The sequence below is a fragment of the Bos indicus x Bos taurus genome, chromosome X (assembly GCF_003369695.1).
Source record: "Bos indicus x Bos taurus breed Angus x Brahman F1 hybrid chromosome X, Bos_hybrid_MaternalHap_v2.0, whole genome shotgun sequence".
Classification (NCBI taxonomy): Eukaryota; Metazoa; Chordata; class Mammalia; order Artiodactyla; family Bovidae; genus Bos; species Bos indicus x Bos taurus.
Window position 1 is genome coordinate 119,904,915 of NC_040105.1, and position 22,003 is coordinate 119,926,917.

General features: G+C 37.4%; 1 non-coding gene across 1 annotated transcript; it reads right to left on the bottom strand.

Annotated features, from left to right (window-relative positions):
* Nucleotides 1-17,284: 17,284 nt before the first annotated feature.
* LOC113888332 lies at nt 17,285-17,391 on the bottom strand. The gene has a single exon (XR_003509958.1). It is a non-coding gene; the product is annotated as a U6 spliceosomal RNA (small nuclear RNA).
* Nucleotides 17,392-22,003: the final 4,612 nt, after the last annotated feature.

Consider the following 22,003-nt stretch of genomic DNA (forward strand, 5'->3'; position numbering starts at 1 on the left):
CTCTTAGAGGAATACATAGGCAGAACACTCTTTGACATAAATCACAAATTTTGTGATTTGAGGGTAAAAATCAGCAAATTTTTTTTTGGATCCATCTCCTAAAGTAAAGGAAATAAAAGTAAAAATTAAAGAATGTACCTAATTAAACTTAAAACGTTTTACACAGCAAAGGAAATCATTTATATAATGAAAAGACAACCTGTAGAATGGGAGAAAATACTTGTAAATCTATGACTTACAAGGAGTTATTATCCAAAATACTTAAACAGGTCATACAATTCAATATCAAAAAGCAAACAACCCAGTTTAAAAAAAAAATAGGTAAAACACCTGAATAGATGTTTTTCCAAAGAAGATATACAGATGGTCAACAAGCACTTGAAAAGAAGCTCAGCATCACTAAGTATTAGCTGTGTGTGTATATATGTGTGTGTTCAGTTGTCTCCAACTCTTTGTGGCCCCATGGACTGTAGCCTGCCAGGCTCCTCTTTCCATAGAATTTCCCAGGTAAGAGTACTGGAGTGGGTTGCCATTTCCTCCTCCATGGGATCTTCCCAACCCAGGGATCAAACCCACGTCTCTTACATGTCCTGCATTGGCTGGTGGATTCTTTACATTAGTGCCACCTGGGAAGTCCAATTAGATAAATGCTATCAAAACAACAATGAGATACTACCTCACATCTGGCAGAATGGCTATCATCAAAAAGTCTACAAATAACTAATGATGGAGAGGATGTGGAGGGAAGGTAACCCTCCTACACTATTGGTGAGAATATGAATTGGTACAACCACTATGGAAAACAGTACAGAGATTCCTCAAAAAACTTAAAATAGAACTGTCATATGATCTAGTAATTCAGCTATTAGAAACACTAATTAAAAAAGATACATGCACCTAAATGTCTGTAGCAGCACTATTTCTAATAACCAAAATATGGAAGCAACCTAAGTGCTCATGAACAGAAGAATGGTTAAAGAAAATGCAGTATTTACAAATACAGTGGAATATTAGTCATAAAAAAGAATAAAATAGTGCCATTTGCATCAACATGGATAGACCTAAAGAATATTAAGCTTAGTGAAATAAGAGAAAGACAGATACGGTATGATAGGAGTTATATGTAGAATCTAAAAAATAATACAAATAAGTGTATATAGCAAAATAGAAACAGTCTTACAGTTACAGAAAACAAACTAATGGTTACCAGAGAGGAGAAGGAACATAGTAGGGGCAAGGTAGAGGTATATTATTAAGAGACACACACTACTATTTACAAAATAATTAAGCAACAGGATATAATATATCCTGCTATAATTCCCCAGCACAGAAAATTATATCCATTATCTTGTAATAGCTTTTAATGATATATATTCTATAAAATATTGAATCACAATTCTGTACATGTGAAACTAATGCAATACTGTAAATCAACTATACATTGACAAAAATTAATTAATTAATTTTAAAAATCTTAGCCATTTCCAGGGAGAATAACAAAGAAAGATTAAGTTTGTAGTTTTTAAATTGACATATTTGGCAAAACTAATACAATTATGTAAAGTTTAAAATAAAATAAAATTAAAATTAAATAAAATAAAATAAATGTAAATATCTTCAAAAAAAAAAATAAATTGACCTAAAGCATCTGTCAGACTTTATTTTTCTGAGCTCCAAAATCACTGTAGATGGTGACTGCAGCCATGAAATTAAAAGACGCTTACTCCTTGGAAGCAAAGTTATGACCAACCTAGATAGCATATTGAAAAGCAGAGACATTACTTTGCCAACAAAGGTCCGTCTAGTCAAGGCTATGGTTTTTCCTGTGGTCATGTATGGATGTGAGAGTTGGACTGTGAAGAAGGCTGAGCACCGAAGAATTGACGCTTTGGAACTGTGGTGTTGGAGAAGACTCTTCAGAGTCCTTTGGACTGTAAGGAGATCCAACCAGTCCATTCTGAAGGAGATCAGCCCTGGGATTTCTTTGGAAGGAATGATGCTAAAGCTGAAACTCCAGGACTTTGGCCACCTCATGCGAAGAGTTGACTCATTGGAAAAGAGTCTGATGCTGGGAGGGATTGGGGGCAGGAGGAGAAGGGGGCGACAGAGGATGAGATGGCTGGATGGCATCACTGACTCGATGGACATGAGTCTGGGTGAACTCCGGGAGTTGGTGATAGGCAGGGAGGCCTGGTGTGCTGTGATTCACGGAGTCGCAAAGAGTCAGACACAACTGAGTGACTGATCTGATCTGATCTGAAAGCATCTGAGAGCTATCGTATATTTAATTGTGTAAAAGATACTATTTCCAAAGAAATAAGAGTAAGGAAATTGGAAAATCCACTCCTCCATTAAAATAATAGGAATGTGGGCATGATTGTCAAAATTAACTTTTCACAACTCTGAAAATTAACCAAGTTCTTGTAGCAATTGAAGGAGCTTTTATTCAATAAAAATGCCTGATTCTTTATAAGAACAGGGCTTTGTGACTATATATTACTTGCACTCTTCATTTCCCTCTCAGCTCTGTGGTTCCCTGAAATTCTGGAATTTGATGGCAGTGATTGATTGCACAGTACTATAAATATATTAACAAACAATGCATTGTACACTTTAAATGTGTCAGTTGTATAGTATGTGAATTATATCTGTTTAAAAGTGTTATTTTAAAAAAGGAAGCACTGTTTCCCAGCATCTCTATGAATGGGAACTGGAGAGTGACAGCTAAGGATGCAAAGGATTTCTTTTAGGATGATGACAATGTTCTCGAGTTAGACTGTGGTGATGGCTGCAAAACTCTGTGCATATACTACAAACTACTGGATTACACACTTTAAAAGAGTGAATTTAATTTTATATGATTTATACCCAATAAAATTATTACAAAAATAAGTCATTTCCTACTCATACTAAATGATGAAAACTAAGGTATACTTTTGAAAGGCTACATTGTCTATATCATTCCAATGAGCCTAAGGTTACCTCAAATGCTTAGAGAGAGAATACTAGTAGTATAGAAACTAAATAAAATAATGTCAATACAATACTTGACAACTGAACATGTTTATACTCTGGCTTCTGTACTTTCAAGGTTGGCTTGAATTTATATGACATGGTATGATAACTCATCCAATTTTAATATCTAATTTTCTACCTAGACTCTGAATTCCTTCATGGTAGAATGACCTATCCTGAGCCATCATAGAAAGTGTTGAGCATAATGATACATTTTTATGGTTTCAAATTTGTATTCTTCCATTTCTTATCTATGTGACTATCAGCAAATTATCATCCATGCCTCCCGCAAATGGAGATAATGATAGTCCATAATTCCCAGGGTGGTGGTTAAGATTTACAAGTTAATCCACAGAAAGTTGTTGGACTGGTACCTGGCACATGTCAACAATCCATACATATTAGCTCTTATTCCCAATAGCTAGCACAGTATTTGGCACATGGCAGGCACTCAGTGAAATTTGATGTGAGTAGGATACATATCTACCAGGGATTCCCTGGTGGCTCAGACAGTAAAGAATCCTCCTGTAATGTGGGAGACATGGCTTCAATCCCTGGGTTGGGACGATCCTCTGGAGAAGGGAATGGCTACCCACTCCAGTATTCTGGCCTGGAGAATTCCATGAACTGTATAGTCTATGAGGTTGTAAAGAGTCAGACACAACTGAGCGACTTTCAATTTCAAGATACATTTCATATTTGTTTTAGAGGCTGCATGGGAGAAGTTGAATATATTACATGATTTGAGGGAATCTGGACACAGAGGCAGAGCTCTGAACTTGCCTGAGCCACCCTCCAGGGCCAGCTCAAGCAATCTCAGTTGGACAGGGCTCAGAAGGCTGAATCATATGCTTCTATTTCATTTGAAGGGTTTCCCTTGTGGCTCAGCTTGTAAAGAATCCACCTGCAATGTGGGACACCTGGGTTCGATCCCTGAGTTGGGAAGATCCCCTGGAGAAGAGGAAGGCTACCCACTCCAGTATTCTGGCCTGGAGAATTCACTGGACTAAATAATCCATAGGGGCCTCACACAGAGTTGGACATGACTGAGTGACTTTCACTTTAATTTCATTTGATTCCTTTTACTCCCTAATAGTCCTGCTTTGGCTGGTGAAAACACAATCTCCAGTTTAAAAATTTGTCTCAGTCCTCACTTCTGCTCCTCTAAGTGGCACACCATGTGCAATGGTTGTGATGCTAAGTCTCTTCTGGTAACAGTCAACGATAGTTGGCATTATTGAAGTGTGAGGAGCTTAAGATGAAGCTGACTGATCACTTACTTGAGTAATTAAACCCAAACAAACAGAAACAACTCTAGTTAGGCAGAAAGCTTGTTTGTGCTAAGAGACATGTACAGCTATATTTTGTGTCACCTGTAATTCATCATAAAAGGCCATGATACATTTCCTTCACTTACAATAAATTGCATAAAGAACTTGGTAAAGAGTCCTAATGTTTGCTTCTAGAGATTGTGTATGTGAAAGCTGTTCAAAGGACAAAGTTCCAGTTCTTTTTTTTTGTAAAAGAATCTAGCCCTCTCTTTGTACAAGAAAATTCTAAGCCTAGAATTGAGTGCCTTCCAAAAAACAGCTTTACACCATGTGTTCTGACATCGACCCCTTCAGCCACCATAATTTATGGACATCAATTAGATAATGGACTGCTTTGCATGTTTTTATGAAAATGCCAATCGGAAACCTTGGCATTGATGGCAAAAGCCCTCTATGCTGTGCATGGAAGGTGGCCAGCCAAATGGTCTGCATGGAATTCCTTCATCGATCTGTAATGTCAGGTCATAAATGATTCCCTCTGAAAACCGTGATCACCTGATAGAGGCCTCACTAAAGAGGTGTGCAGCTCTTTATTCACACCTTTGCAACCAGGCAGAAAACTCATGGCTTTGGCATTATGGCCAGACAAGGGGCCCAGAGAATCAAGGTCACTAATTAGATCCCATAGATCATCACGCTGACCTTCAAATTACTGCCTCCCTTTAATTAAGACCCAGCTAGATATATAAAACTCACTATGCCTAGATTATTCTTCTCTTATAATAAATTCTGTTTTAAGAAACTCCCCACTCAGACCCCACCACCAAAATAATGCTATTGAGCTCAAGCCTACAGTCTCTAGGCTTCCCCAAACGTGCATGGGAAATTAGGCATAACTTAGATTCATTCTCAACCTCCTACTCATTAAATGCCTTAGCCAAACAGACACCTCCTGCTTCTCTCCAAACACATTGCCTCCAGCTCTACGGAATTACTCGTAGTTCACAGAGAGCAGCATACTTTTATACACAGTGGCCCCTGCTTGAGATGCTCGTTATCCTTCTCATCTTGTCTGCCTACAAAACTGCTTATTTTTCAAGATTTCTCAAGAATCATTTATACTCACAAACCACCTCTGACTACTCCCACCCAATCTTATCCCTACTTCTCACCACATGTGTATGTGCACACATATATGCACAAAAATACACCCAGTTAGTGTTTCCTTCCCGTGTGCTTCCAAAGGGATTATAATTGTTGCATGCTGTTTCTAAAGTACTTTCTGTCTTTTAACTCAATTAATCATCTTGCTCACTCTGTGAACAAGGTATTAATATTGCCTCTGTTTTACAGATGAGGAAACTGAGGCTCAGATAATTTATTGAACTCAAATATTGTTGTTGTTCAGTCACTCAGCTGTGTCCAACTCTTTGCAATCCCATGGACTACAGCACACCAGACTTCTTGTCCATCACCATTTCCCGGAGCTTGCTCAAATTTATGTCCATTGAATTGGTGATATTATCTAACCATCTCATCATCTGTCATCCCCTTCTCCTCCTGCCTCCAATCTTTCCCAGCATCAGGGTCTTTTCCAATGAGTCAGCTCTTTGCATCAGGTGTGCCAAAGTATTGGTGCTTCAGCATCAACATCAGTCCTTCCGATGAATATTCAAGGGTTGATTTCCTTTAGGATTGACTGGTTTGATCTCCTTGCTGCCAAAAGGACTCTCAAGAGTCTACTCTAGTACTACAATTAGAAAACTTAAATTCTTCAGCATTCAGCCTTCTTTATGGTCCAATTTTCACATCCATACATGACTACTGGAAAAACCATAGCTTTGACTGTGTGGACCTTTGCCTGCAGTGATGCCTCTGCTTTTTAATACACCTTCTAGGTTTGTCATAGCTTTTCTTCCAAGGACCAAGTATCTTTTAATTTCATGGCTGCAGTTACTGTCTGCAGTGGTTTTGGAGCCCAAGAAACAAAGTCTGTCACTCTTGCACTTTTTTCCCTTCTATTTACCATAAAGTGATGGGACTGGATCCCACAATCTTACTTTTTTGAATGTTGAGTTTTAGGCCAGCTTTTCCATTCCTCTTTCACCTTTATCAAGAGGTTCTTAAGTTCCTCTTCACTTTCTGCCATTAGAGTGGCATCATCTGCATATCTGAAGTTATTGATATTTCTCCCATCAATGATTCCAACTTGTGCTTCATCCAGCCTGGAATTTCACATAATTTATTCTGCATATGTTAAATAAGCAGGATGACAGTATACAGACTTGACATACTCCTTTTCAATTTTTGAACCAGTCAGTTATTCTATATAAGGTTCTAACAATTGCTTCCTGACCCACATACAGGTTTCTCAAGAGACAGGTAAATTGGTCTGGTATTTCCATCTCTTTAAGAATTTTCCACAGTTTGTTGTGATCCACACAGTCAAAGGCTTTACCATAGTCAATGAAGCAGAAGTAGATATTTTTCTTGAATTCTTGTGATCCAATGAATGTTGGCAATTTGATCTCTGGTTCCTATGCGTTTTCTAAACCCACCTCATACATCAGGAAGTTCTCAGTTCGAGTACAGCTGAAGCCTGGCTTGAAGGATTTTGAGCATTACCTTGTTAGCATGTGAAATGAGTGCAATTGTATGGTAATTTGAATATTCTTTGGCATTGCCCTTCTTTGGGATTGAAATGAAAAATGACCATTTCCAGTCCTGTGGCCACTGCTGAGTTTTCCAAATTTGTTGGAATATTGAGTTTCACAGCATCATCCTTTAGGATTTGAAATAGCTCAACCGGAATTCCATCACCTCCACTAGCTTTGTTTTTAGTGATGCTTCCTAAGGCCCACTTGCCTTCACACTCCAGGATGTCTGACTCTTAGTGAGTGACCACACCATTGTGGCTATCCTAGTCATTAAGATCTTTGTGTATATTTCTTCTGTGTATTCTTGGCACCTCTTCTTTTTTTTTTTTTTAATTTAATTTTATTTTTAAACTTTACATAATTGTATTAGTTTTGCCAAATATCAAAATGAATCCGCCACAGGTATACATGTGTTCCCCATCCTGAACCCTCCTTCTTCCTCCCTCCCCATACCATCCCTCTGGGTCATCCCAGTGCACTAGCCCCAAGCATCCAGTATCGTGCATCGAACCTGGACTGGCATCTCATTTCTTACATGATATTTTACATGTTTCAATGTCATTCTCCCAAATCTTCCCACCCTCTCCCTCTCCCATAGAGTCCATAAGACTGTTCTATACATCAGCGTCTCTTTTGCTGTCTCGTACACCGGGTTATTGTTACCATCTTTCTAAATTCCATATGGATGAAACTGGAACCTATTATACAGAGTGAAGTAAGCCAGAAGGAAAAACATCAATACAGTATACTAAGGCACCTCTTCTTAAACTCGTCTGCCTCTGTTAGGTCCTTACTCTTTTTGTCCTTTATCATTCCCATTTTTGCATGAAATGTTCCCTTGATATTTTCAATTTTCTTGAGGAGATCTCTAGTCTTTCCAATTCTATTGTTTTCCTCTAATTCTCTGCACTGTTCACTTAAGAAGGCTTTCTTCTCTCTCCTTGCTAGTCTTTGAATCTCTGCATTCACTTGAGTATATCTTTCCCTTTCTCCCTTGCTTTTCACTTCTCTCTTTCTTCCGCTATGTGTAAATCCTCCTCAGAAAACCACTTTGCCTTCTTGCATTTCTTTTCCTTTGGGATGGTTTTGATCACTACCTCTTGTACAATGTTATGAACCTCTGCCCATAGTTCTTCAGGCACTCTGTCTACCAATCTAATCTTTTAGTAACTTCCACTGTATAATCATAAAGAATTTGATTTCAGTCATACCTGAATGGCTTAGTGGTTTTCCCTACTTTCTTCAATTTAAGCCTGAAGTTTGCAATGAGTTCATGATCTGAGCTGCAGTCAGCTCCAGGTCTTGTTTTTGCTGACTGTATAGAGCTTCTCCATCTTTGACTGCAAAAAATATAATCAGTCTGATTTTGGTATTGACCAATTGGTGATGTCCATGTGTAGAGACAACTCTTGTGTTATTGGAAACAGGTGTTTGCTATGACCAGTGAGTTCTCTTGGCAAAACTCTGTTAGCTTTTGACCTACTTCATTTTGTATTCCAAGGCCAAACTTTCCTGTTACTCCAGGTATCTCTTGACTTCCTAATTTTGCATTATAATCTCCTATGATGAAAAGGACATATTTTTTGGTGTTAGTTCTAGAAGATCTTATAGGTATTCATAGAATCATTCAACTTCATTTTCTTTGGCATTAGTGGTTGGGGCATATACTTGGATTACTGGGATGTTGAATGGTTTGTCCTGGAAACAAACTGAGATCATTCTATCATTTCTTAGATTGCACCAAAATACCACATTTCAGACTTTTTTGTTGACTATGAGGGCTACTCCATTTATGCTAATGGATTCTTGCCCAGAGTAGTAGATATAATGGTCATATGAATGAAATTCACCCATTCCTGTCCATTTTAGTTCACTGATTCTGAAGATGTCAATGGTCAGTCTAGCCATCTCCTGCTTGACCATGTCCAATTTACCTTGATTCATGGATCTAACATTCTAGGATCCTATACAGTATTGTTCTTTACAGAATCAAGTTTTACTTTCACTACCAGACATATACACAATTGAGCATTGTTTCTGCTTTGGCCCAGCCACTTCATTCTCTGCACTTCTTCAGTAGCCTATTGGACACTTCCCAACATGGGGTGGGGCGGGGCGGGCTCATCTTCTAGTGTCTTATCTTTGGCCTTTTCATCCTGTTCATGGGGTTCCCATGCCAGGAATACTGGGCTGATTTAACACTCCTTCAGTGGACCAAGTTTTATCAGAACTCTCCACTATGACCCATCTGCCTTGGGTGGCCCTGCATGGCATGGCTCATAGCTTCAGTGAGTTACAAAAGCTCCTTCTCCATGACAAGGTTGTGATCCATGAAGGGGGGAACTTGTATATGGTTACTCACTTGTATATGGTTACTCACAATATGTTGTATAATCAAGATTGAAATGTTAGCAAGCTAATCACTTCACTATATGGAGAAGCTTTATCAGACATGTATGTACATTTGAAACATGCATTGTCAACTGATAGAGGTCTTGTGGGAAAACAGGGGTTATCCTTTCTATTAGTGAGTGACTGAGTGAGTGAAAGTTGCTCAGTTGTGTCTGACTCTTTGCAACTCCATGGACTGTAGCCCACCAGGCTACTCTGTCCATGGAATTCCTCAGGCAAGTATACGGGAGTGGGTCACCATTTCCTTCTCCAGGATCCTTTTTATTAAACTAACAAAAACATATATTGTTCCTCAGGTGGCCCAAGAGAACAGAATATGCCCTGTGAGTTCCAAGTTATTACCCAGGCCTGTTCTGTCCCATAGTCCTATCTGCAACTAAAACATCTCGCTTTTTGAAACAACAAATGTCAACCACCATAAAATTTACAAGACACAATTCTAATCAGAACCATTGTTTGCTGTGTACATTCTCTCACTGAATTATAAGGTTAAACTGTTAAATGACTTGAACTTAAAAGAAAACAAAATCAAATGAAACAAAGTAGAGCTTTAGTACAAAACAATATTGACATTATTTTCTTATTGATCAATTAGTCACATTCTTATTATAGCACCTGTGTGTCAAAGAAGATAGAATGTCAAAACTCTAACTGATTTAACCCATTGGATGCTCTCTCCTGAATATTATTGGGTAGAACAAAAATAAAATTACAACTGGCTCTTTGGACACTTAAGTTTTGGAGAAATATTTTGTTCTTTGCAAAGCCTTGGTATGGAATACAACTTTAAAGTACCTAAGGGGCTCTAGGGGATCTAAGTGTGGGGACCCATAGGACTATACCAAAAAAAGGAGTATGAAGATAAAGGTTTTCATTTCATCCTTGTCATGTGTTTCCACAGTCTTAAGGTATTTGAGTGCATGAGTTAATACAAAATATACTGCATTAGTCCTGAAGAAAGATCTTTTAAAATGTGGCCCTGTTGCCTAAAATGAAGAAATCTTCTAGAAAAGGATATATATATATATATATATATATATATATATATATAATATATATATTTCTTTCTTCCTTTATTCCTGCTCTCATTCTTTCCTTGCTGAATATTTCACTCAAAAAGCCTTTAGGCATGCCATAGGAAAGAAGGTGGCAAGTGGGATAGCAGAATGAGAGGTTCTGGGGATTAGTCACATTCAAGGGGATTAAGTAAAGAAGTAAATATATTAACCTAATGGGATCCATGCTTTTCACTGAAAGGATTTAACTTTATGGTAAGGGAGAAAAATTAGAATGAACTCTGTGGTATAGTATTAGACTAGAATCAGAGGTGTGAAGTTATGGTTTTTAATATATAGAAAGAATTAGAAATACATATCTCTCTAAGATTGTAAATGCATAGAGTACACTTAGCATCCAAATCTTTGCTTCTAATTACCCCTCTCATCACTAAAAGGAACCAGGGCTTCTTGAAGTAATAGCTGATTCCAGAGTTGAGCTGAGGAAGGTAAGCACGTAAATCCCTGGGTTGGGAAGATCCCATGGAGAACGAAATGGCAACCTACTCCAGTATTCTTGTCTGGAGAATCCCATGGACAGAGGAGCCTGACAGGCTACAGTCCATAGGGTTACCAAAAGAGTCAGGTATGACAGCGACTAAACAACAATATCCCATTGTGCCAGGAAGAAAGGGATTGCTTTAATAGAAAAATGTCAAAAGAACATGTTCTTAGAATATCAGAGGTACTCCTACTGGTCAAATCTTAGAAAATTTAAACTTAAAAAAATAATGTTAGTGACAGATTGCAAAAGTTTATCCTGCGGTATAAAGTAGAAATTCATGAGTCCCCACTGTAATAAATAAATGAATAAATAGGAGAGATGGGAAAGTTCTTCCTTAGAGTGGAAAACAAACAAATATTGAAGCAATGATGGAATTAGAAAATCAGTACTTGGTAATCATCATGGTAGTAAATAGTTCAGTCAGGAGCAAATACATGTGAAAATCAGTGGGTGAAAGTAGGAACAGAAAAATAATATTTAAGCAGTCTCAAAGTATCTTCCTATAAATTGCATACTAATGACAAGATAAAGGTACTTTATACCAAGAATCCTGCAGACAGCACCTTATTCATGTGATCCAAATTATCATCAATGATGGAATAAATGTACAAGATGAGATAAACATATATTGTGCACTTCAGTATTGCTTCTGTGATGTTCCTGCCAAACACATGAATCTAATTGTGAGAAAACATCATGCAAATGTCAATTGAGAGACAGTTTAAAAAATAGCTGGCAGATAATCTACAAGTCTTATGGTCTTAAGGTCAAGGAAGAACTTGAGAACTGTTCTGGATTGAAAGAGACTGAAGAGATATGACAACTGGATGCAATGCATGAGCTTTTATTGGATTGTTTCGCTACAGAGGGCATTACTGGTAGGGTTGGTGAAACCTGAATAGGGACTCTGGATTTTTTATACTGTTCGATCAACTCTCTGCTTGAAATTATCTCAAAATAAAAAGAAAAGATACAATCTGCAATATTTCATAATTTATAAATAAAAATGAAACAATTACTTTACACTAAAATATGTATAAAATATCTAGTATGTGCCAGATACTGAGCTTGACCCTGAGCATAGCAATATAATGAAGACTGAAAACTCATTTGAAGGACAGAGGTGGGTTTGAGGAGGAGAGGAAGTTTGGCAGATATGAGAGAAACAGTATGGAAGTGGAATAAGAAGCTTGACTCCACCACCCAGAGTCAAAGATTTTAAACTCCACCTCTACCACCATGATCACACCCATGTCATCTACGAAAAACTACTTAATCTTGCAATATGTGAGATTGCTCATCATATAATCAAGACCATAATAGTAACTCATCAAGTTGGTTTCAAAAATCAAAGATGATGACTATCTAAAGTGTCAGAGTTCCTAGATCTTAAAAGGTATTCAATAAACAAAAGCTACTAGTTGCAGTATAAAAATAATAATAATGCAATAATATTGTCTAGTCAGTGGTTTTAAAAAACATGAAATTTGAGTATAATATAAAACATCTTAAAAGACATATATCAAGACATATACATTGGATGTTAACTAAATTTATTGTGATAATCATTTCATAATATATACATATATCAAATCAATACGGTATACACTTTACATTTATACAGTTATATGTCAATTATTATCTCAATAAAACTGTAAGAAAAAGGCACACAACTTTACTTTCAGTTCAGTTCAGTTCAGTTTAGTCGCTCAGTCGTGTCCTACTCTTTGCAACCCCATGAACTGCAGCACACCAGGCCTCCCTGTCCATCACCAGCTCCTGGAGTCCACCCAAACCCATGTCCATTGAGTCGGTGATGCCATGCAACCACCTTATCCTCTGTCATCCCCGTCTCCTCCTGCTCTCAATCTTTCCCAGCATCAGGGTCTTTTCAAATGAGTCAGCTGTTCTCATCAGGTGGCCAAAGTATTGGAGTTTCAGCTTCAACATCAGTCCTTCCAATGAACACCCAGGAGTGGTCTCCTTTAGACTGGACTGGTTGGATCTCCTTGCAGTCCAAGGGACTCTCAAGAGTCTTCTTCAACACCACAGTTCAAAAGCATCAATTCTTCGGTGCTCAGCTTCCTTCACAGTCCAACTCTCACATCCATACATGACCACTGGAAAAACCATAGCCTTGACTAGACGGACCTTTGTTGGCAAAGTAATATCTCTGCTTTTTACTTTATCCATGCCTTAATCCACATAAAAGCTTAGATGTGCCCATGTTCAAACCTAGTACCATATACGAGATATATGTTGGCAATGTCCAACATGTGTCTGGACACAACCACCTAGATAAGCACAGTAAACATCTCCAACTCACTTATACACTAACCTTCTAGGTGTCAATGAGGCTGCATTTGTTTCTGGAGCTCCAGGTCCTCCTCAAATCTCATGTGGTTGTGGCAGAATTCGTTTTTTTGAGATTTAGAAATGAGTACCCACTTTCCTACTGGCTATTGGTTGGGGATCACTGTCAACTCATAGAAACTGCATTCAGGTCCTAGTCATGTGAACTTCATACAACACGCAGCTTGCTTCTTCAAAGCCAGCAGGAAAATCTCTTATTCAGTCTGCTAAAACAGATTCATATATACCATAATGCAATAACAGGAATCTATGCCATCTCTTTGACATATTCTATTGATTAGAACCAAGTCACAAATTGTAACTGCATTCAAGGTGAAGAAATTACACAAGGACCTCTAACTCAATCACTCATTGTCTGCAAGCTTCACCTACCACAGTATATGCTAGCATTATATCAGAAAAGGGAGTACATTTCTGTGTGGTCCTATATTTTGACCATAAATTAGACTATAGGATATAGGGATATGAATGAGTGAGTCTGCTGCTGCTGCTGCTAAGTCGCTTCAGTCATGTCCGACTCTGTGCAACCCCATAGACGGCAGCCCACCAGGCTCCCCCGTCCCTGGGATTCTCCAGGCAAGAACACTGGAGTGGGTTTCCATTTCCTTCTCCAATGCATGAAAGTGAAAAGTGAAAGTGAAGTTGCTCAGTCGTGTCCGACTCCTAGCGACCCCATGGACTGCAGCCCACCAGGCCCCTCCATCCATGGGATTTTCCAGGCAAGAGTACTGGAGTGGGGTGCCATTGCCTTCTCCAATGAGTGAGTCTAGGGGGATATATATGGATTTTGGAATTGAATATGGCCATGGCTATTTGTTGCACACAACTCTCAGTATGCTTTAAGGCATGATAATTAATAAAGAGACAGGACTTTTATTCCTTGTATGAAGGTGCGTATGCATGTCTGAATAGAGACATGTGTGAGTTCAATCATACACTAATAAGCACGGCTATGTCTAAAGGTAGGATAATTACTGGTGATAATAGAATAAAAATGAGTACTTGAAGCTGAGCCTGAATATATGGGTATTATTTCAAGTTTGCCTTTGAAAAAAAGGAAAAACTATGTATTGGCTTTTTTTTTTTTTTTTTTTTAATTTTATTTTATTTTTAAACTTTACATAATTGTATTAGTTTTGACAAATATCAAAATGAATCCACCACAGGTATACATGTGTTCCCCATCCTGAACCCTCCTCCCTCCTCCCTCCCCATACCATCCCTCTGGGTCGTCCCAGTGCACCAGCCCCAAGCATCCAGTATCGTGGATCGAACCTGGACTGGCAACTCGTTTCTTACATGATATTTTACATGTTACAATGTCATTCTCCCAAATCTTCCCACCCTCTCCCTCTCCCACAGAGTCCATAAGACTGTTCTATACATCAGTGTCTCTTTTGCTGTCTCGTACACAGGGTTATTGGCTTTTTAAATCATTTACCACGTTGGGATATATAGGCATAGTCCCAAACTAAGCAGGAATAAAAATAATCTGGAAAAGAATAAAATGAAGAGAAAGAATTTAAAGTGATTAATTTATACACTGTTAGTTCCATAGAGTACATGGTTCTGAAAGATATAAAGACTGACTCTGCAGAGGTGATTATAAAAAAAAAAGTTGCTCACCCTTTTATTTCTACATTTGGTCTCTATTACTACCCTAACACCCACTCCAGTGTCCTTGACTGGAGAATCCCAGGGACAGGGGAGCCTGGTGGGCTGCCATCTATGGGGTTGCACAGAGTCGGGCATGACTGAAGTGACTTAGCAGCAGCAGCAGCAACTGACCCTAACCTTAACTACAAACCAGTATATATTTTTACAAAACCAGGATGCTATGGCCAAGTAATATGGTACCATGATGTGATTTTGCAAAATGACATCTGCTGCAAAATGTGATCTCTCAAAAAATAAAGGTAGGAGGGTGATCACGCCATCTGTGTCACTTCGAGGGAACTGACAATTAATTTTAAATTACTTTCTGTCAGACTTTCAAGTATTACAAGGTATTTTTTACTTATACATACAAATTTTCAATGCATGAATATTTTAATATAGTGTATTTTTAGGTCCAATGCAAGAAATAACCATTTTCAGCAACTCTACTGTCTTTCACTGTCTAGTTAGAGATGGTGAACCAATTAAAAAAAAAAAAAAGATTTCCTTCACAACTCAATAGGTCTGGAATATGGACTTGGCCTAAATTTGAAAACCACATTACTATAATACAAATATATTATTTATTTGTATATTTATTGAATTATTCATCAAAAGACCCCATTGAAAATGTGGATGCCTTGATGGTAAAATTTTAGCACCATGGAAAATGTATTCATATGGAAAGAGCATCATGAGAAATTTATTAAAATGAAAATGGCATTGATTACAATACTGAAATACAAAGATGAATTTACACAGAATCACATGTCCCACAAATGGCTTTGCATAAGTTTTCTCAAAATCTGGTATGTGGGATCAAGATGGGGGCATAGGAAGATCCTGAGCTTCCCCCCGCACTAGCACACCAAAATTACAGCTATATTCTCTGAGTCTCTGAAGACTAGCAGAAAAGCTCTTTGACAATTATGAAAAGAAAGGAAATAAAACCACATCAAAGCAGGTAGGAGGGGCAGCATGTACACCCTAGTGTGGTGACCCACAAGTGGGAGGGATATCACAAACTTTTAGGTTCTCCCCTAAGGAGTGAGGGGTTCAAGCCCCACCTTGGGCATTCCAGCCCTGGGCATGAGCGAAATAGGTGAAGATAATTAAGAGGTACAAACTTTCAGTTATAAAATATGTAAGTCACAGGGATATAATGTACAGTTTAGGGAATATGGTCAATATTATAAAAACCTTATATGATGACAGATGGTAACTATACACATTCTGGTGATCACTCTGTAATGTATAAAAATGTTGAATCACTATGTTGTACCCCTGAAACTTATATAATATTGTAAGTCAACTCTACTTCAATAAAAGCAAAACATAAAACAAATACAAACATTTTTTTGAAAGATTTCTCAAAATCTGAAGATACAGATTTAGAAAATGCCAAGAAGTCTTTTATAGGCAGGCAAAATTATTGAGTCACATAGTTCAGGCCACTGGCTTCTCTTTTTCTATTAGGTAATAAATTATTTGGAAGTAGTATATCATATGGAGAAGGCAATGGCAACCCACTCCAGTATTCTTGCCTGGAAAATCCCATGGATGGAGGAGCCTGGTAGGCTGCCATCCATGGGATCACACAGAGTCAGACACGACTGAAGTGACTTAGCAGCAGCAGCAACAGCAGTATATCATGATGTGTATTAAGAATGTTGTTCTTCACTCATGTCAGAGTCTTTGTGACTCCATGGAAAGCAGTGTGCCAGGCTTCCTGTCCATCACCAACTCCTGGAGCTTGCTCAAACTCATTTCCCTTGAATTGATGATGCCCTCCAACCATCTTGTCCTCTGTTGTCCCCTTCTCCTCATGCCTTCAATCTTCCCCAGCATCAGGGTCTTTTTCAATGAGTCAATTCTTCACATCAGGTGGCCAAAATATTGGAGCTTCAGCCTCAACATCTGTCCTTCCAATGAATATTCAGGGTTGATTTTCCTTAGGATTGACTGGTTTGATCTCCTTGCAGTCCAAGGGACTCTCAAGAGTCTTCTCCAGCCCCACAATTCAAAAGCATCAATTCTTTGGTTCTCAGCCTTCTTTATGGTCCAACTCTCACATCCATACATGATTACTGGAAAAACGATAGCTTTGACTGTAAGGACACTCGTTGGCAAAGTGCTAAGCCATTCGGTCATGTCCAACTCTTTGAGACCCCATACACTGTAGACTGACAGACTCCTCTGTCCATGGGATTTCCCAGTCAAAAATACTGGAGTGGGTTGGCATTACCTTCTCTAGGGTATCTTCCCAACCCAGGGATTGAGCCTGCATCTCTTGCATTGGCAGACAGATTCTTTAACACTGTGTCACCTGGGAAGACCCCCCAAAATATGGGATACTTCAAGAATTTCCATGTCATCTTTGTGCAGGGGCCAGGCTAATCTTCTCTGTATCATTCCGATTTTAGCATATGTGCTGCCAAAGTGAGCACATTTTATATGATACTCAGTTTTAAAAAGTCGTGTTTATACATTTTGGATATTAGGCACACTAGTGTATACAGAAATCAAAATACAATCTTGTGTGCCTGAAGCACATAATGTTGTAAACCAAGGTTACCTCCTCCAAAGTCATGTTTTCTTAGGATTATTATATAATTTTTAAGACTTTTAAACATTTTCCATGTGTTCTAAGATTACTTTTGTGTGTTTTACAAAGTATAAACTATATAAATATTCAAGTAAAATCAAAGGCTAGGTATAGAATATCTCTCTATCTAGAAAAATAGACTACTTACATGATTTTCAGTTACTTTATTCTCTGTAATCATTGTCTCCAAGAGAAAGGGAACCAAAGTGATGAAAGCTGGATCATATGCAAGGATGTACCCACTCTTGTTGATTACAAAATGCATTTCATATTTGCAAAGGCAAAGACTGAATTGTATCATTCTAATAGTTTGAATGAGTATTTGGAGAATGTGATGTATCAATGTCGCATTTCTGAATGATAAAGAATCACATCTCAGTTGGAATCACAGATTATTTTATAAAAATTAAATGAATCTTTTCTACTGGTGCTTTGGGGAATATTAGAATGAGTATTAGAAAAGCTAATTATGTATGCACGTTCACTGCTCCCCTTTGTACACTCTGTCTCCACAAGGATCAGTGAATCATTAACACATAATGCAGCTTGCCAAATGCTTGGCATCAAGGATGGCACTTTTAAGATTATTGGAAGCACTATGATTGAACAGAGAATATTGGTTCCAGCTTCCAAAATTTCTCTCTGCAATAAGGCACAGTTGTATCCATGTAAAACGTGGATGAAGTATGTGAAATGCAACTGGTCCACCAATATGACCAACCAGGTTCTCAGGTAAAGCAAACCTGAAAAGTTTTGCTGGGCCTTCTATTACACTTATCCATTGACTGGCAATCTCTTCTTCACCTGATTTGGTTCAGAAATTCCCTACAGTATTATCCTAAGAGCTGACCTGCTTCTAAATCTATTTTTCCTTCTCAAGCTATTTTGTTATCCTACTTACATTCTCTTAGCATCCACTCTTTCTCTGCTCTTGCATTTCTATATTTTTATTTATGTCTTAGTCTTCACAAATTAAAATAATCTCATACTTTCAAACAGACTGAGAAAGGATAAATCCTCACTGAACTGATTTATAATTTCCTTGTTACACAAACATGCTTTACTTTTCTAGAGAAAGTAATTGATAACATGAGTAAGCAATCGTCATGTGAAATAAGAAGTCATCACCATATTTTCAAAGGTTTTAATTTTTTGAGAATCTTAATATTCTGAGACCACTTTAAAAAAGTATACTTTTTCAAAAAATTGTTTTCTACATTTCTAAGTCATCTGAAGATGCCTACAAGATATTTTTTCAGGATTATATAGTCAGCTATTTTAATGCTCTGTCTGTATGTGTTTTCTGTTCAATTATTAGTAATATGGCTTTAATGGAGACATAGCATACAGTATTATGCTATAATTTGCAAGGAGGCTCTTTCTTGCAAGGAGATTCCTTGTACCGTGTAAGTGAATATCCTAAAATATAAAACAGTGAAGTATAATAACAAAAATTGCTAACATTTACTGGGGGCTTATTCAACCCCAACAAGCAGTTCTATGCCCTTTATATGTATTAACTCAATCTTCACAACCTTATAAGATATTGTTATCATTATTTGACCCATGAGGAAACCAAGGCATTCTGTGGTTAAGCAGCTTGCTCAAAGTCACAAGGCTAATAAAGGGTAGAACTAGGATTTAAATCCAGAACCTATACTATTAACAATGACTATGCTATTCTCATTAATGTTTATAAAGACTAGCAGAAGCAGCAGCATGCTATTCTCATTAATGTTTATAAAGACTAATTTTGGAAGTTCTTATGGAAATGTGCCAGGTTAAGAGTTATATAGGAGAAATATTATTCTTTAGTTGACTCCAGTGCAAGTCCATGTCATTGGGGCATTTAATTTCTCCCCATGTTTACAACTTTCTAAGCACTTCCATTATTAATAATGGTTAAAAACCAAAAATAAGGAGCCCTAAGGGCTTCATAATTGCCTTAAGCTCCTGAAAGTGAGAAATCTGCTTCAAGGTGGTGGTAGATTTACTCCTTTTCAACATCATGAAAATTGCCAGATGCTGTCAGTAACTAACCTTCTCTCCTGGCTTAGTTCATAGGTGGAACAATATCATTTATTTCTTTGTCATATGCAAAGCAAAGACTCTTATAAAAAAACTTGCTTTCTTTTTTATAAATCCATTTATTTCTGCATTTCCAATTTTGCTTTGGGGGTTTTCAGATAGATTGATTAAATAACTATTGATAGATAATGACATTGCTTTTGGAATGTATCAGCAGAATGCTTAAGTCCTGGCCTTCTTCAGGTTTGAACACACTTATTGAAATTAAAGCTATTCATCACGTTAATGCTCTACTGTCATTTATAGTTAAGACATAAAACTTTTTCCATCCTCTTGGAAAAGGCAACAAGATAAAATTGACATTGGTAGAGAGATAAGGCATCAGCCAGCGTCACTAGATAAAGATAATTCCTTCAACAGTGAGAAAGAGAAAGCTTTCTTATTAAAATTTTGCGCTAAAATATGTAGCATTTCAGAATCAACATTGCTTACTACCACTCCAAGTGGACAGTCCAATATAAATAATATTATCATCTTATCATCATTGTGAGATATAAAAGTAAAGTAAAATGTTGCTATAAATGAAATGTTTGCATTGAAAGTTAGCCCCATACATAATAGTATTCAGAGATGAGGGCTTTGGGAGATGATTAGGTCCTGAGGGTGGAGCCTTCTTGAAAGAGATTAGTGCCCTTACAAAAGAGACCCAGAGAATTCCTTCCCACTTTATGCCATGTGAAATAACAGTGAGAAAACAACTGTGTATGAACCAGGAAGCAGGACCTCACCAGACATAGAATCTGCCACCACCTTGATCTTGGACTTACTAGCCTCCAGAACTGTGAGAAATAAATGTCTGTTGTTTACAAGCCACTCAGTATTTTTATATAGCAGCCCAAATAGAATAACACAAATGTTAAACTAGGAATTTTATCTATTGTAAATACTATTTTTGTCTCATCTCTTGCCACCTTACTACTTTTCCAATCACAGTGGTCCTCTGATAATTTCTTGAACACACAAGTATCTTTCTTGCCTCAATATATTTTGGTAGACCTGGAATTCTCTTACTCCCTCTTTTAACCAAGGTTGGTCTTCTCTTTTTAAGATCTCACTTACAACATCACCCCTCAGATAGATCTTCTCTAACCATCTTATTAAAACTCCCCCCAATTATATTTTGTTATCATATAAAATTTTTTCCCTTCAAAGTACTTATCACAGGCTTTATTGTATCTGTACCAAATTTTTTGGCTCTCTTACTAGAGGGTGAGTTCCACAAGTAAAGAATCCTTAAGAATCTGGTTCGTGACTATATTCCTTGTGCTTTCCATTTAGAAGATACTCAGTAAATAATCACATAATAAATAAACTCATTTCCAACACCACCCATTGTCCAAATGACTGAAAATTTTACTTAATATCTAGGTAGTGGAAGTGTCTGAAAATTCAAGTTGGATGTCTGAAACACTCAGCACTTCATCATATTCTACAGAAAGAACGAATTTATAATAAAAGTATTGAGGAAAGATGTAGATTTTACTGAAGAATTCATAGGAGAGAAAAAGAGTGTGTTGCCATTTGACTTCCTTTCTCCACAGTCTCTGCACTCATTTTGCCTAACTGGGAGCACTGCTTCTACTTTTTCGTTATGTAGCACTCAGTCTCTGCACCCCTCCACCATCTTCCTCTTCACTATCTTTCTGAGGAATTCAACTGTGTGCTCAAATCTGTATACCAACAAACAAGAATCTTAAATATAATAAGGCCCAACCTTTGAAGGAAATGCATACTCCCAGGGAGTCCAAAAAGGAGTGTTACTGCTGAGAGGTGCTCTGAAAAGTGAAATTTTATCCAGTTTGTGACATCTCTAAGTGTTGAGAGTTTTTTGTTTGTCATTTTTGTTTGTTTTCTTGCATTGGATCTGGAAAATATCAATCCTGACAGCCAGAGCTGTGCTTAGAATCAAACAACTTTATATATATATATATATATATAAAAGCATTACCTAACACATCTAAAGATTGACTAGACTAATGGTGTATGTTACACTCTGTACTAGATATCATGCATGAAATAGTGGTTCTTACCCAAGAGCAGCCTACAATGCCCATTAAAAAACTACAGAGCATGATGCCAGTTTAACAAATTGTATCAAATAATTGCATGTCTGTACTGTCTCAATGGTCATGACTGTTTATGAGTAATTCTGAATTCTGAAAAAAAACACTGAAATAGTAAATTTTTTATATAATTGATGTAGTATTTCAGAACATTTATGGTTAGGGGACAGGATGAAATTTTTGTTAAATAAAGCCAGTCCTCTTTTTCCATTAGTTAATTTTATTCCAATTTAGAGTGAACATTTTAAAGAAGGAGTTCTTGTCTAGTTGTTACTCAGGAGTCAAAATTTCATTTACTACAGA